The sequence below is a fragment of the Pan paniscus genome, chromosome 14 (genome assembly GCF_029289425.2).
Source record: "Pan paniscus chromosome 14, NHGRI_mPanPan1-v2.0_pri, whole genome shotgun sequence".
NCBI classification, from domain to species: Eukaryota; Metazoa; Chordata; class Mammalia; order Primates; family Hominidae; genus Pan; species Pan paniscus.
Genome location: NC_073263.2, coordinates 102553252 through 102570893, shown reverse-complemented (window position 1 = coordinate 102570893; position 17642 = coordinate 102553252). Strand labels below are relative to the sequence as shown.

The following is a 17642-nucleotide window of genomic DNA, read 5'->3' as shown; positions in this document are numbered from 1 at the left end:
CGCGCCCGGCCCACTCTATTCTTAATGGTACTTCCAGACCAACATACATCAGCAGTGTCTGGCTGGCTGTGCCTTGGCCAAGCTGAATGAGATAAGGGTACATAGAAGAAAAACCAGTGTTATAAAGCCTTACAGGAAAGCAGCTTTAAGCCAGTGGAATGATGTGTTTGCCTGTTTCCTTGTAGGAAGTGGCATTCTATACATGGGTGGTTTTCAGTATATCGGTAAGCAGTGGAACTGTTTCTAAGTCCTTCAACAGATCCAAAAATTTTAACCAGCCAAAAGCCAGGCAGCCCTCGTTGAAGTTGAGGTGAAGATGAAAACGGCACTCATGTGGTCTCTTCTCATCCACTATTATGGGTTGAAGTGTGACCCCCAGAAGGATAGGTTGAAGTCCTAACCCTTAGTACCTGTGAATATGACCTTATTAGGAAATAGGGTCTTTGCAGATATAATTACTTATGAGGAGGTCATACTAGAGGAGGGTAAGCCCTTACTCCAACATACCTGGTATCCTCTGAAGACACAGGCATGTGGGGAGGACGGCCATGAGACGGTGAAGGCAGAGGCATCGGAGCTATGCTGCCCAGAGCCAAGGGACACCTGGGCTACCAGAAGCTGCAAGAGGCCAGGAAGGCGCCTCCCAGAGGCTTCTAAGGGAGAATGGCCCCCTGTCAACACCTTGATTCTGGACTTCTAGCCAGAAGAACTGTGAGAACATACATTTCTGTTGTTTTAAGCTGCCCAGTTTGTCTGCTTTTTCATCATTTTATCATTTTAGTTTTTTAGTTTAGTCTCTGTCTTCTACTAACTCCCTTTCCAATTCTACTTTAGGACTCTCTAACATTGCACCTCCTTCTTCCTCTATTTCTTATTCATCCCACATAACCACAGGTACACCACAGGCTTGATCTTGTCCACCCCATATACCCCCAGCCCACAAGATCTCCTTTCACACCTCTAGAAATACATTTGTATGCACTTCTGACCTCTGCCTTGAGTAGTTCTTCTATGATGCTTCCCAAGCTCTTGTTTCTATCTCCCAGGGAACTAGCAACCCAACAAGATAACAGCTTTCTCATGTGCACTTCCCCACCTCCCTTTTTTTTTATCTCAGTGTTTTTGTACATGTTCATTCATCCCCTCCCCCTTCTTTTCTGTCTTGTAAAGAACCTCGCTTCTTCTCCAAGTCTTACTTCTCCACCTGAGCCACAGATCTCTTTATTTCCATCAAAACTTCCTCAGCATCTTCTATATACTGTGCTGTGCCTTGTGAAGAAGCCAGAGCCGAGCATACCAACATGATCTTTTGCTTAAACTGTAGTAGGAGAGACAAGACAGATGTGCGGGTCCCCGTGATATAAGGTAATTGTTAAATCTGCCATAGAAAGGTGGAGTGGTGATCAGAGGAGGCTTTTGGGGTGGTGATGCCATTTGAATTAAGCATTAAAGAAGGAATACTTGGATTTAAATTGTCATAGATGGGGAAGTAGCAGACAGAATGATGCCTGGAATAATAAAAGGAAAATTATCAAGGAGAGCGTCAGTTGACTCTATTCAATGAATTCCCAAGTCTTCTGAATAGGTGTGCAAAGGCAAGACTGGAGACTTGGTCAAGGGCACAAAGAATCTTTAATGCCCCACATTTCATGTGGACAGTGATCAGTAGAAAAGGGGAGTCCATGGAGGTGGGGAGGGAGGGAGATTATGGTAATAATGCAAGACCAGGCTTTAGGAGGAGCACGCCGGGAGCAATGTGCAAAATGGAATTGAGGAGGGAGAGACAGATGCAGGGTGAATGTTTACAATACCCCAGCTTTCCAAGAAAATTGTGGTTCTAGTTCTCCAACCTCAAAGTTGAACTTCTGTAGCAGCATGGGACATGGAAGGAGGGTGGAGATGTGACAGGGACTTACCAGGTGAAAGGGGCTGCAGGACCTCACCACACTGGACTCATTCATCTTGCACCAATGACTTGCTCTTCCAAATAACACTGCCCTTTGTTAATCTTTTCTTGAACCAGGACCCACAGAAATACACTGACCATTTTCTGGACCTAATTCCAGAATACGCTTTCTCTCCTAGCTTTCTCCCACAGGCCTTATAATTATAAATTTTATTTAACTTACCTTTTTTGTTTGATTCTCAGTTCCCTGGATCACTTGTTAATCTTTTACATTATAATTGCTTGGGGGTACTACTTCTGGATCTTGCAAGCTGAATGGAATTTACAAGTTGGGAGTTTACTAGGTAGAGTTTTGCAGTTGATGGGAGAGGGATGGCCCCTCCAGACTCACCTGCTCTTAACAGCTATCCCCCTGTGGAACACCCCTTCTCTCTTTGACTTTAGGGTTGCATTTTGAGATGTGGGCATCAAACTGCTCAGATTTTATTGCGGGGATGGGATGAAGAAGAAGAATAGAGGTGCTGGAAGAAGAAAACTAAGGCAAAAAGAAACAAAAGTTCCCTAGAAAGACACACATTCTCCCTTTATCTACTGACCACAATGGTCTGGAATGAGGACTTATCATAAATAATGACAATTAATTTTTCCTGGATAGAATTATGGTCCATCACCATTGACACCTCTTCACTCCCTATCTCTGACCTAGCTGGTTCCCGGTCTCACCATATCTTTTCCATATCATCTAAGCACCTCAATAGTCCCCAGACTTCTCTCCAACCATGCTCAAGGTCATGGCTTCCTATTAAAAAAAATTCTGTAGGCAGAAAAGTGCTTTCAGTCTCTCTCTTTCCCTCCAACGTGAACCATTCTATCTGCCCTCCTTCCTCCTTGGCTTCAAACACAGATGCTCTCTCTCTTCCAACCCTTTCCAACAGACCTTTCATCTGTGCCAACTCTTGTTTCTGACACACCATCTTCTTATTGCACCCCCTACATTCCTGAACAGAAGTCACATCCAGCCTGAACATGCCGCACGCTTCCTGATTCTCAGGACATTCTTCTTCCATCAGGACAGAGCTCAGCAATGTCCAGTGCAGATTCAGTACAAAAGTTACACCAGAGAGATCTCCTTTCCTGTGATGATCCTCTGAGAATTCAATTCACAGGGGAAAAAAAACAAAGTAGCTTTCCAAAAGACAGGTTATTCTCTAATTAGGAAGAACTGTCTGAACTCTGCCTATAGTAATTTATCAGTGGAAAGTCTAAATAACACAAGACACACTGTAATTGCCTGAGATCGACTATTGTCCGATGAATGAATCATCAGGTAGTTCACTTACTTACTCATCCATTCGAGATTGGGGCAGTCACGCTTCTTGCTCTGTGAGTCTACAGATGGATGCTCTAATCTCATGGTGTTTATGGTCTATTGGGGAAGCAGAAAATAAACAGGTAAATATATAAGTCAGAAGGCTTTAAGTGTAATGGAGAAAAATTAACTTGACTGAGAAGGATAGGCCTTCCTCTTGGATGTAATTTAGTCATTAAGGGACTCACTGCTCAGTTGCCATTTCAGCAGAGACCCGAGGCAGTGAGCATGGCAGCCATGGAGATGTGCTTCCCACAAAAGGTGCTATTTGCTGACAGCTTCTAGCTGCTGGTGCTTTCAGGATCTGCCTCGGTCTGTTTTTTTGTTTTGTTTTGCTTTTTTACTGTAGTAAAATGTATTTAGCATAAAATTTGCCACTTCAACCATTTTTAAGATTTTAAAGTGGTGTTAATTATATTCACAATTCTGTGCAACTATCACCACCACTATCCAGTTTCAAAAATTGTTAACACCTCAAACAGAAACTGTACCCGTTAAATGATAACTCCTCATTTCTTCCTTCTGCAAGCCTTGGACCTTCTAATCTATATTCTGTCTCTATGGATTTACCTGTTCTAAATATTTACCATAAGTAGAAGCATACAATATTTGTCCTTTTGTGACTGTTTTATTTCACTGAGCACAGTGTTTTCAATGTTCATCCATGTGGTAGTGTGTGTCAATACTTCATTCCTTTTCATGGCTGGATAATATTCCACTGAATGTGCATACTACGTTTTGTCCATCCACTCATCTGTTGATGGACATTTGGTTGTTTCTCCCTCAGCTTTTGAGTGGAGGTCACATGCTTCCTGGATGATCCTCAGCCAATGACGGAGCACAATGATACAAAGGCTTGCCATTTCCCGGGCAGCGTGGAACCCTTCCACAGGCAATCTCTGTGGCAAAAGCTCCCTGCTGGGCTGGCTGACACTTTCTCAGTGCAGTATGCATGGAAATCTGAGGCTCTTCATCCAATCCTCCTATCCCCTCCTATCCCTGCAAGGATGTCAGACCTGCACTGTGGTCTGAAGGCCCAGCCTTCCCACTCCTGTCCCTTCTCTCCTTTATCTTTCACAGGCCTTACCCCCAATAAATCTTGAGCTCTCCTAATACTGCCTTGGAGTCTGCTTCCCAGAGGACTCATCCAACTTAGTGAGAGAGTGGGCCATGGAAAGGCCTCGGGCAAGGGTGTTCTGGCAGAGGAAATGTGAGGTGTCAAGGCCCTCAAGTGGATATAGGTTTGGTCAATTGGAGAAAACAGCAAGGAGGCCATACTGACTTGGAGTCTAGATATTAAAAGGGAAAGAGGGATGACATGAAGTCAGAGATGTCACAGGAATCATATCATTCAAGACTTCCTAGGCTGTGGTAGTCCCTCACTATTCCTATCTCCCAGTAATTCAATCAAATATTAACCTTGGTACTGCTATGATGAGATTTGGCAGATGCAATTAAGATAGCAGACCTTAAACCAGGGAGTGGAACCCATCTAAAATTAGAGAAATGTCTCTGGCTGGAGTGAGAGAAATGTGGCTGGAGTGAGAAGAGTAAGGAGGAAAGATCTAAAGCAAGAGAGGGACCTGGACCCTACCTGCTGTGGGTGGAGGGGCCACCTGGAAAGATTGAGGGATGCAAGCAGCATCTAGGAGCAAAGGCTACCCTGGGCTGACTGCCAGAAAGGAAACGGAGATCTCATTGCTACAACCACAGGAACTGAATTCAGTGAATAACCTGAATGAACAAAGACACACATCCGTCTCCAAAATTTTCAAAAGGGAATACAGCCTTGTTAGCCCCTTGCTGTCAATCTGATGAGACTCAGGACAGAGAAACTAGCCAAGCCTACGAGACTCTGACCTGCAGAACTGTGAGTTGATAAATGGGTGTTGTTTTCAGCTGCTAAGATGGAGACAATTCGTTATGGCAGAATAGAAAACTAATACAAGAGAGTTGGCAAGATGGCTGAATAGGAACAGCTTCAGTCTGCAGCTCCCAGCAAGACTAATGCAGAAGGTGGGTGATTATTGCATTTCCAACTGAGGTGCCCGGTTTATCTCATTGGGACTGGTTAGACAGTGGGTGCAGCCCATGGAGGGGGAACAGAAGCAGGGTGGGGTATTGCCTCACCCAGGAAGTGCAAGGGGTCGTGGACCTCCCTCTCCTAGCCAAGGGAAGCCCTGAGGGACTCTACTGTGAGGGACTGTGCTATCCAGCCCAGATACTATGCTTTTTCCATGGTTTTTGCCACCCACAGACCAGGAGATTCCCTCGTGTGCCTACACCGCCAGGGCCCTGGGTTTCAAGCACAAAACTAGGCAACTGTCTGGGCAGATAAACAGCTGCAGGAGTTTTTTTTCATACACCAGCAGTGCCTGGAACCCCAGTGAGACAGAACCATTCACTCCTCTGGAAAGGGGGCTGAAGCCAGGAAGCCAAGTCTTCTTGCCCAGCGGGTCCCATTCCCACAAAGTCCAGCAAGCTAAAATCCACTGGCTTGAAATTCTCGCTGCCAGCACAGCAGTATGAAGTCAACCTGGGACAATTGAGCTTGTTGGGAGAGGGGCGTCCACCATTACTGAGGCTTGAGTAGGTGCTTTTCCCCTTACAGTGTTAACTCTGACTGCAGAACTCACCACAGCATGGCAAAGTACCTGGGGCCAGACTGCCTCTCTAGATTCCTCCTCTCTGGGCAGGGCATCTCTGAAAGAAAGGCAGCAGCCCCAGTCAGGGGCTGGTAGGTAAAATTCCCATCTGCCTGGGACAGAGCACCTGGGGGAAGGGGCGGCTGTGGATCCAGCTTCAGCAGACTTAAACGTTCTGCCTGCCAGCTCTGAAGAGAGCAGCGGATCTCCCAGCACAGTGTCCAAGCTCTGCTAAGAGACAGACTGTCTCCTTAAGGGGGTCCCTGACCCTCATGCCTCCTGACAGGGAGACACCTTCCAGCAGGGTTCAACAGACACCTCATACAGAAGAGCTCCAGCTGACTTCTGGCAGGTGCCACTCCAGGACAAAGCTACCAAAGGAAGGAGCAGGCAGCAATCTTTGCTGTTCTGCAGCCTCCACTGGTGATACCCAGGCAAACAGGGTCTGGAGTGGACCTCCAGCAAACTCCAGCAGACCTGCAGAAGAGGGGCCTGACTGTTAGAAGGAAAACTAACAAACAGAAAGCAATAACATCAACATCAACAAAAAAGATGCCCACAGAAAAACCCCACCCAAAGGTCATTGGTATCAAAGATCAAAGGTAGATAAATCCACGAAGATGAGGAAAAAACAGTGCAAAAATGTTGAAAATTCCAAAAAACAGAATGCCTCTTCTCCTCCAAATGATTGCAACTCCTCTCCAGCAAGGGCACAAAACTGGATGGAGAATGAGTTTGACAAATTGACAGAAGCAGGCTTCAGAAGGTGGGTAATACCAAACTCCTCTGAGCTAAAGGAGCATGTTCTAAACCAATGCAAGGAAGCTAAGAACCTTGATAAAAGGTTAGAGGAATTGCTAACTAGAATAAGCAGTTTAGAGAAGAACATAAATGATCTGATGGAGCTGAAAAACACAGCATGAGAACTTCGTAAGGCATACACAAGTATCAATAGCCAAATCGATCAAGCAGAAGAAAGGATATCAGAGATTGAAGATCAGCTTAATGAAATAAAGCGTGAAGACAAGATTAGAGAAAAAAGAATGAAAAGGAACAAATAAAGCCTCCAAGAAATATGGGACTATGTGAAAAGACCTATGATTGATTAGTGTACCTGAAAGTGATGGGGAGAACGGAACCAAGTTGGAAAGTATACTTCAGGATATTTTCCAAACATACTTCAGGATATTTTCCAAGAAACTTACTTCAGGATATTTTCCAAGAGAACTTCCACAGCCTAACAAGACAGGTCAACATTCAAATTCAGGAAATATAGAGAACACCTCAAAGATACTCCTCAAGAAGAGCAACCCCAAGACACATAATCATCAGATTTTCCAAGGTTGAAAAGAAGGAAAAAGTGTTAAGCACAGCCAGAGAGAAAGGTCAGGTTACCTACAAAGGGAAGCCCATTAGACTAACAGTGGATCTCTCTGCAGAAACCCTACAAGCCAGAAGAGAGTGGGGGCCAATATTCAACATTCTTAAAGAAAAGAATTTTCGACCCATAATTTTATATCCAGCCAAACTAAGCTTCATAAGTGAAGGAGAAAAAAATCCTTTATAGACAAGCAAATGCTGAGGGATTTTGTCAACACCAGGCCTGCCTTACAAGAGTTCCTGAAGGAAGCACTAAATATGGAAAGAAAAAACTGGTACCAGCCACTGCAAAAACAAACTGAAATGTAAAGACCATTGACACTATGAAGAAACTGCATCAACTAATGTGCAAAATAAACAGCTAGCGTCGTGATGACAGGATCAAATTCACACATAATGATATTAACCTTTAAGTAAATGGACTAAATGCCCCAATTAAAAGACACAGACTGGCAAATTGGATAGAGTCAAGACCCATTGGTGTGCTGTATTTAGGAGACCCAACTCACATGTAAAGACACACATACGCTCAAAATAAAGAGATGGAGGAATAGTTACCAAGCAAATGGAAAGCTAAAAAAATAAAAATAAATAAATAAATAAATAAAAAACAGCAGGTGTTGCAATCCTAGTCTCTGATAAAACAGACTTTAAACCAACAAAGATGAAAAAAAGACAAAGAAGGGCATTACATAACGGTAAAGGGATCAATGCAACAAGAAGAGCTAACTATCCTAAATATATATGTACCCAATACAGGAGCACCCAGATTCATAAAGCAAGTTCTTAGAGACCTACAAAGAGACTTAGACCCCAACACAATAATAGTAGAAGACTTTAACACCCCACTGTCAATATTAGGCAGAACAATGAGACAGAAAATTAACAAGGATATTCAGGACTTAAACTCAGCTCTGGACCAAGCAGACCTAATAGACATCTACAGAACTCTCCACCCCAAATCAATAGAATATACATTCTTCTCAGCACCACATAGCAGTTATTCTAAAATTGACCACATAATTGAAAGTAAAACACTCCTCAGCAATTGCAAAAGAATGGAAATCGTAACAAACAGTCTCTCAGACCATAGTGCAATCAAATTAGAACTCAGGATTAAGAAACTCATTCAAAACCACACAACTACATGGAAACTGAACAACCTGCTCCTGAATGACTACTGGGTAAATAACAAAATTGAGGCAGAAATAAATAAGTTCTTTGAAACCAATGAGAATAAAGACACAACATGCCAGAATCTGTGGGACACAGCTAAAGCAGTGTTAAGAGGGAAATTTATAGCACTATAATGCCCACATCAGAAAGCAGCAAAGATCTAAAACCAACACACTAACAGCAGAACTGAAGGAGATAGAGACACGAAAAACCCTTCAAAAAATCAATGAATCCAGGAGCTGGTTTTTTGAAAAGATTAACAAAATAGATAGACTGCTAGCCAGACTAATAAAGAAGAAAAGAGAGAAGAATTAAATAGACACAATAAAAAAATGATAAAGGGAATATCACCACTGATCCCACAGAAATAAAAACTACCATCAGAGACTGCTATGAAAACCTCTATGCAAATAAACTAGAAAATGTAGAAGAAATGGATAAATTCTTGGATACATACACCCTCCCAAGACTAACCCAGGAAGAAGTTGAATCCCCATATACACTAATAACAAGTTCTGAAATTGAGGCAGTAATTAATAGCCTACCAACCAAAAAAAGCCCAGGACCAGATGGATTCACAGCCAAATTCTACCAGAGGTACAAAGAGGAGTTGGTCTGATTCCTCCTGAAGCTATTCCAAACAATAGGAAAACAGGGAATCCTCCCTAATTTTATAAGGCCAGCATCATCCTGATACCAAAACCTAGCAGAGACACAACAAAAAATAAAATTTCAAGCCAATATCCCTGATGAACATCGCTGCAAAAATCCTCAATAAAATACTGGCAAACCGAATCCAAGAGCACATCAAAAGGCTTATCCACCACGATCAAGTCGGCTTCATCCCTGGGATACAAAGCTGGTTCAAACATATGCAAATCAATAAACATAATCCATCACATAAACAGAACCAATGACAAAAACCACATGATTATCTCAATAGATGCAGAAAAGGCCTTCAATAAAATTCAACATCCCTTCATGCTAAAAACACTCAATAAACTAGGGATTTACGGAACATATGTCAAAATAATGAGGCCTATTTATGACAAACCCACAGCCAATATCATACTGAATAGGCAAAAGCTGGAAGCATTCCCTTTGAAAACTGGCACAAGACAAGGATGCCCTCTCTCACCACTCCTACTCAACATAGTATTGGAAGTTCTGGCTAGGGCAGTCAGGCAAGAGAAAGAAAGAGTATTCAAATAGGAAGAGGGGAAGTCAAATTGTCTATTTCCAGATGACGTGATTATATATTTAGAAAACCCCATCATCTCTGCCCAAAATCTCCTTAAGCTGATAAGAACCTTCAGCAAAGTCTCAGGATACAAAATCAATGTGCAAAACCCACAAGCATTCCTAAACACCAATAATAGATGAAAAGAGAGCCAAATCATGAGTGAACTCCCATTCACAATTGCTACAAAGGAAATAAAATACCTAGGAATACAACTTACAAAGGACACGAAAAACCTCTTCAAGAAGAACTACAAACCACTGCTCAAGGAAATAAGAGAGGACAAAAACAAATGGAAAAACATTCCATCCTCAGGGATAGGAAGAATCAATATTGTGAAAATGGCCATACTGCCCAAAGTAATTTATAGATTCAGCGCTATTCCCATCAAGCTACCATTGATTTTCTTCACAGAACTAGAAAAAACTACTTTAAATTTTATGTGGAACCAGAAAAGAGCCTGTATAGCCATGACAATCCTAAGCAAAAAGAACAAAGCTGGAGGCATCACACTCCCTGGCTTCAAACTATACTACAAGGCTACAGTAACCAAAACAGCATAGTACTGGAACCAAAACAGATATATAGACCAATGGAACAGAACAAAGGCCACAGAAATAACACCACACATCTACAACCATCTGATCTTCAACAAACCTGACAAAAATAAGCAATGGGGAGAGGATTCCCTGTTTAATAAATGGTGCTGGGGACACTGGCTAAGCATATGCAGAAAACTGAAACTGGACCCCTTCCTTACACCTTATACAAAAATTAACACAAGATTGCTTAAAGATTAAAACATAAAACCTAAAACCATAAAAACCCTAGAAGAAAACCTAGGCAATACCCCTCAGGACATAGGCATGGGCAAAGACTTCATGACAAAAACACCAAAAGCAATGGCAACAAAAGCCAAAATTGACAAATGGGATCTAATTAAACTAAGGAGCTTCTGCATAGTAAAAGAAACTATCATCAGAGTGAACAGGCAACCTACAGAATGGGAGAATTTTTTTGCAATCTCTCCATCTGACAAAGGTCTAACATCTAGAATGTACAAGGAACTTAAACAAATTTACAAGAAAAAAACAACCCCATCAAAAAGTGGGTGAAGGATATGAACAGACACTTCTCTAAAGAAGACATTTATGCAGCCTACAAACATGAAAAAAAAAGCTCATCACTGGTCATTAGAGAAATGCAAATCAAAACTGCAGTGAGATACCATTTCATGCCAGTTAGAATGGCAAACATCAAAAGTCAGGAAACAACAGATGCTGAGGAGGATGTCGAGAAATAGGAAAGCTTTTACACTGTGTCAGTGTAAATTAGTTCAGCCATTGTGGAAGACAGTGTGGCGATTCCTCAAGATCTAGAACCAGAAATACCATTTGACCCAACAATCCCATTACTGGGTATAAACACCCAAAGGATGATAAATCATTCTACTGTAAAGATACATGCACATGTATGTTTATTGCAGTGCTATTCACAATAGCAAAGGCTTGGAACCAACCCAAATGCCCATCAATGATAGACTGGATATAGAAAATATGGCACATATACACCACGGAATACTATGCAGCCATAAAAAAGAATGAATTCATGTCCTTTGCAGGGACATGGATGAATCTGGAAACCATTATTCTCAGCAAACTAACACAGGAACAGAAAACCAAACACCACATGTTTTCACTCATAAGTGAGAGTTGAACAATGAGAACACATGGACACAGAGAGGGGAACATCACACACTGGGGCCTCTCAGGGGATGGGGGACAAGGGGAGGGAGAGCATTAGGACAAATACCTAATGCATGCAGCACTCAAATCCTAGACAATGGGTTGAAGGGTGCAGAAAACCACATGGCACATGTATACCTATGTAATAAACCTGCATATTCTGCACATCTATCCCAGAACTTAAAGTTTAATGATGATAAAGAAGAAGAAGAAGAAGAAGAAGAAGAAGGGGAGGAGGAGGAGGAGGAGGATGAGGACGACTAATACACAGGGCATGGTCACATTTTGAGATGTTACTGTAAGAATTGTGGGACGTCATTAGAGAATGGCAAGCTAAGAAATGATGGTATCTGATGTATGTTTTAAGAGTATTCTGGCTATGTGTGGAGACTAGACAGTAGAGGCAACACCAGACAGAAGGTGTTGTCCTAACCTATGAGAAATAACAGTGGCTTTAGCCAGCATGGTGGTGGCAGTGGTGAAGAGGGGCAGGATCCTAGATGAATTTATTTCAAAGGCAGGGCCGACAGAGTTGTTGACTGACAATTTGAGAGAAAGAACAAAGTCCAGAGTGACCCCCACTGGAAGAATGAAGTGGACATTTGTTGAGGTGGGCAAGGCTGATTGGAGGTGGGGAACAAAATTAACAATGTCAAATTTGAAATCTCAGGCACCATAAACACAAAACCCAAAGGGAGGAGTCAAATTACCCTTGGCAAATTTCAGAATAAATGCATGGGAAATATTTTCAAGACTCTTGGATCCCTAAGCCAAATCTGGATTATGAAAAGAAGTCAAGCTGTGGAGAGATGGGACGATGGGTTTACAAGTGTGGTTTTTGTTGTGTGTTTTGTCTGTTTGTTTCTAAGAGGGAGCTCTTAGAGAGGTTAGACATACCTCGTTATACCACCTCCCTTTTGGAATTCAGGAAGAGCTGACCAGCATGTAACATCAACACAGACCTTAAGTCTGATAAGAAACATTTACAATCTATTCTCTCTGGAGCCTGCTACCTGGAAGCTTCATCTGCATGATAAAACTTTGATCTCAGCAACATTTTATCATAACTCAGACATTTCTTTATTGATAGTAAGTCTTTCAACCAATTGCCAATCAGAAAATGTTTAAATCTACCTATAACTTGGAAGCTGCCCCGCCACCACCCCCCTGCCACTTCAGGTTGTACCACCTTTCTGAATCGAACCAATGTATATCTTAAATGTATTTGATTGATGTCTTGTGTCTCCCTAAAGTGTATAAAACCAAGCTGTGCCCCAACTACCTTGGGAACATGTTCTCAGGGTCTCCTGAGGGCTGTCATGAGCCATGGTCACTCATATTTGGCTCAGAATAAATCTCTTCAAATATTTTACAGAATTTGACTCTCTTCATTGACACTATACTCTGATCCCAAAAGCTAGTGACCAAATTGAAGTGGCAAAACCATTTCAATGCCACCCTTAAATTATGCTTCCCTGACTGCCTGCTCTCTACATTGGACCAGTTTACCTGATTTAAATTTTGTACTGTAGTCTCTTGGTGGAAAAGACCCATGCTGTCATTGAAACCAGCAACTGTATTCTATTATTTTGCCCCAATGCTCTATGTCACCCATTCAACTTAAAAATCCCCCACAGTATGCCTAGTAAATACCTAAATTCCATTTGAATGCTAGAGAGCTGGTGTCCCAACTCTTGAATTAAGCTATGGATGGTTTCTTTAGAGGCAGATTTGAGGTTATTTCTCATTCTCCCTTCACGGGCAGTGGTTCAATGTCAATGTCAATTTTTAAGGCTTGGTTACAGATCAACTAACCTACAAGAGGAATTATGTAGTTTCATTGTGTTCCTTTCTCAAATTGGTATTTGTCACTCCATTTCCTGTATGATGTGGATGGTAACCCCCAAATAACACTAAGTGGAAACACTTGTTTTGTTGCAGCCTTCCTAGCAGTGTTCCTAATGCCTGACCACTGAGATGTTTAGCATTTAAATGAGATTAAACCTCTCTGTGGGTGCAGAAATGAACTAAGGCCCATGGGTTCTCTGCAAACAAATACATATTAAAAGATGATACTTTTGCATTCTAAACCATGTCAAAACCATCTAAAATATTAAATTAGCAACTTGACCAAGGACTGCCAGGAAAAACAGTTTCCAGAAGTGTTCTTTTTTTTTTTTTTGAGACAGAGTCTTGCTCTGTCGCCCAGGCTGGAGTGCAATGATGCGATCTTGGCTCACTGCAAGCTCTGCCTCCTGGGTTCACGCCATTCTCCTGCCTCAGCCTCCCGAATAGCTGGGACTACAGGTGTCCGCCACCATACCTGGCTAATTTTTTTGTATTTTTAGTAGAGATGGGGTTTCATCGTGTTAGCCAGGATGGTCTTGATCTCCTGACCTTGTGATCCGCCCACCTCGGCCTCCCAAAGTGCTGGGATTACAGGCTTCAGCCACCACGCCCAGTCCCCAGAAAAGTCTTCTTTAGCTAAGATTCCAAGGAAAAATGTTGAGCACATAAATTACACCAAGGCAAAGAGTTGAGCGAATAATTACACAGGGAAATGTTGCTTTTTTGTTTGAATTATCTGCATACTTTCAGGCACTCTTTAACTTTGAAGACAGAAAATAATAAAAGTAGGTAACACTCTTGGAGCATAATAGTAGGTTGGAAAGATTAAGATAAGGATAGAGGACAGGGGAACAGGGAGATGGGAGGGAAAAAAATAGCCTCTATTCTATCCTCTTTTCTGGGCAATAGATCATGCTATCTCATGTTTGCAGGTAATAAGGCTAGTGTTGGCCAATGAGTGTGGTCAAGGAGGACAGATCATCTACAATAGACAGAATGATTGTGTTAATCAGGGTTATCCAGAAAAACAGAGCCAGTAGGATATATAGGAGAGATTTATGTTAAGGAATTGACTCATGTCATTATGGGGGATGATGACAAGTCCAAAATCTGTAGGGCAAGGCAGCCTACTGGAATTTCAGGCACAAGATGATGTTGCAGTCTTGAGTCCAAAATCTGCAGGCTGAGAGTCTCTATGTTAAAAGTCTTGAGGCAGAATTTCTTCTTCCAGAAACCTCAATCATTCTCGTAAGTCCTTCAACTAACTGGATGAGGGCCACTCACATTATGGACAGTAATCAACTTTACTCAAAGCTTATGGATTTAAATGTTAATCACCTTCACAGCAACATCCAGCTAGCATTTGATAAAACAATTGGGCACCATAGCCTAGCCAAATGGACATGTAAAATTAACTATCACAATGACTATCACTTTCTTAGTCATAGTTGTTGGTTACTATAACCTTAGATCACTGTCTGCCCATGGAATCCAACCAGTTGTCTTTTGTCCTCAGAATAAAAAGCAAATAATTCTGATTTTATTCACTCACCTTCTTGCATTTCTTCTCTGCAAGGAAGCTGGGAAAGGAGATTGAGGAAGAGAGATGTTTAATGTGACTTTGTTTTAACATGTGTATTTGTGGTCAAGTGCTAATCTGAATTCATGAGCCTGTGTCAATGAATTTGAAGATGCATCGCCTACCACAAGGCACCTTCTTGACCTCCTCTGCCTTATGGGTCTTGGGAGCATTAGCACATTCATCTTAGGATAGATCAGACTCGAAGCATTGTCTTCTCTTTCACAATCTGCATATTTTATATTAGAAACATCACGTAGGGACCAACCCAGGGTAACACTGGAAGCGCAACAACAAAACAGTCAGCTAGGGAGCATCAGGCTGACAACAGATTGATAATGTATTTCACATATAGCAGGGAAAGCTGTCACACTGAGCCCAATTCCCTTCTCTGACACCAGGGAGCACTTAGTGGTGGGTTCTCCAACACACAGAGAGAAAGCCTCTTTCTGTTCCTGTTTGAGATGAGAGACGTGTACGGAAAGGAGTCCTCACTCTTTTGACACCATCCATGAGATTTGCAGTTTAACTGAAACATTGCTTATGAATTCTTTGCAAGGGGTGCGTTGGTCTCTTCTCACAAATCGTCTCTTTCTGGCCTTTGTTTGGGGCACCATACAGCCATCTCAAAAAGCCCGCCCTTGCCTCTGTGACACCGGATGCTCCTGGTACTTATCCTTCCTGTAGTCATCACTGGTTGCACAAGAATGCCTCATTTCTGTGTTCTACTAGCCTAGCTTCAGAACCAAACCCATGTAGCGTGTCAAATCAGGTGTCCTTTTTGACTCACTCACTCTTTTTTTCCAGGGCAATGGAAAGGGGCCTTGCTTAGGGCCAGGTCAAGAGATAATTGGGAATTTTGCAAAGCCCTAATGAGCACAGCCTGAAGGTCCCGACTGTGTTCACACTTCCAACAGCCACTATGTGTCGACACGTCACACAACCAGCCCTGATTCTCCCATCCCGAGGTCTCCCAGCCCAGGCAGGGCCTCCACTCCCCTCTGCAATTCCCTCACACCCTTGTCTAACTGTTAATTAGATGCCTCATTTCTTGGCATGTGTATGGGCTTGAGCCATCTGCTTATTGATCACATCCTTCAGAATATATTGGATTTTAAGGAACCCAGCCACAAAGCAGGTTATGTTGCAGGTGGCTCATTGAGATTTCTCCAGAGCAAACTCAAGAGTGTATAGAGTGTGGTGACCTGTAGCTAGGCACATGAATCAACAAGGTATAGACATACTGCCTGCAAAGCTCAGAGACCGTCATCTTTATAAATTGATGCAAAAACAACACTCAAAATTCCTACCTGAAATCCTTCCACAATATTTGGTATCGCACAAAATAAAAATATATAAAGTAGGCAAACAAGGTACACACTTACTGAGACCTCTATTACAGTACTAAAGACTAAATAGTGGATTGCCTAGCTTACAGACAATCCAGAAGCTCAATCCTCCAGGCCAGGTCATGTGTCTGAATCCTCCACCAGACCTTAGAGAGCTGTTAGGAGCAGGGACGTCTGTCCATATCTGTGCCTCTAGCCTCTCTAAACTGCATGTTGGAACATGTGTGATTCTTGTTGCTGCTCTTTAAACAGAAAACGGTGGAAATGCTTTGGATCTTTTAAACTCACTTCTGCATAAGAATGTCTGATATCTGTGGCATTCATCATAAACAAAACAACAACCATTGGAAAGATTTCTCATTTTTTCATCCTGAATTCCTGTTTCATTCCTCTCTTTAACTTGCTCCTTTTTGGATCACAGCAACTTTTCTGGGTTAAGGTAAACCACCAGCATAAACAAAACAACATAAACTTTCCTGGAGAACATTTGGGATTATTCTTCAATTAATTAAAGTATCTCAGGACCCCTCCAAAATTCTTATGCAAAAGGGAAGATCACTGCAACACCTTCTCCCAAATGAATACCTGTTACCAGCATTATGCATCAGGTGGGTCCTCAGAGAGAGGTAAAAGGCCTCAGGTGAGGTGGAGGTGGAGCAAGATGGCAAAATAGAAGACTCCACCCATCATCCTCCCTTCAAGGACACCAATTTACACACACACACACACACATACACACACACAACCTTCATCAGAACCAAAAATCAGGTGAGCCCTCATAGTACCTGGTTTTAACTTCAGAGGCAGGAAAAACCGTTGTGATGTGGTGTGGAGAGCATCTCTAGGCACTAGAGGAGGGAGAGCACAGCAATTGTGAAGCACTGAACTCAGTGCTGTCCTGTTAGAGCAGAAAGGAAAACCGAAAGGACCTAACTCAGCTCACTCTCACCCACAGAGGGAACATTTAAACCAGCCCTAGCCAGAAAGGATCACAGATCCCAGCCGTGCAAACTTGAGTTTCTGCAAACCTCACCACCGAGGGCTACAGCGCTCTGTGTCTCCAAGTAAACTTGAAAAGCAGTCTAGGCCACAGGAACTGCAACTCTTAGGCAAGAGCTACTGCTGAACCAGGCCCAGAGACAGTGGACTGGGGATGTGCGACATACTGAGACACAAGCTGGGGAAGACAAGGGAGTACTGGCATTGCCCCTCCCCTAACCCCAGGCTGCACAGCTTGTGGCTCCAAAAGAGACCCCTTCCTTCTGCTTGAGGAGAGGAGAGGGAAGGGTGGGGAGGACTTTGTCTTGTATCTTAGATACCAGCTAAGCCACAGCAGGATAGGATAACAGTCACAGTTGAGAGGGCTTTGATCCAGGACCTGGCGCCTGGATGACATTTCTAGACA

The 17642-nt window shown here is 42.6% G+C and overlaps 1 long non-coding RNA gene across 1 annotated transcript in view; it reads right to left on the bottom strand.

Annotated features, from left to right (window-relative positions):
• Positions 1 to 3246: 3246 nt before the first annotated feature.
• Positions 3247 to 17642, bottom strand: part of LOC134728811 (uncharacterized) — a 35079-nt gene continuing 20683 nt past the window's right edge. The window contains exon 3 of the long non-coding RNA XR_010109644.1: positions 3247 to 3332. This is a non-coding gene — a long non-coding RNA (uncharacterized LOC134728811). The remainder of the gene's footprint in view (positions 3333 to 17642) is intronic.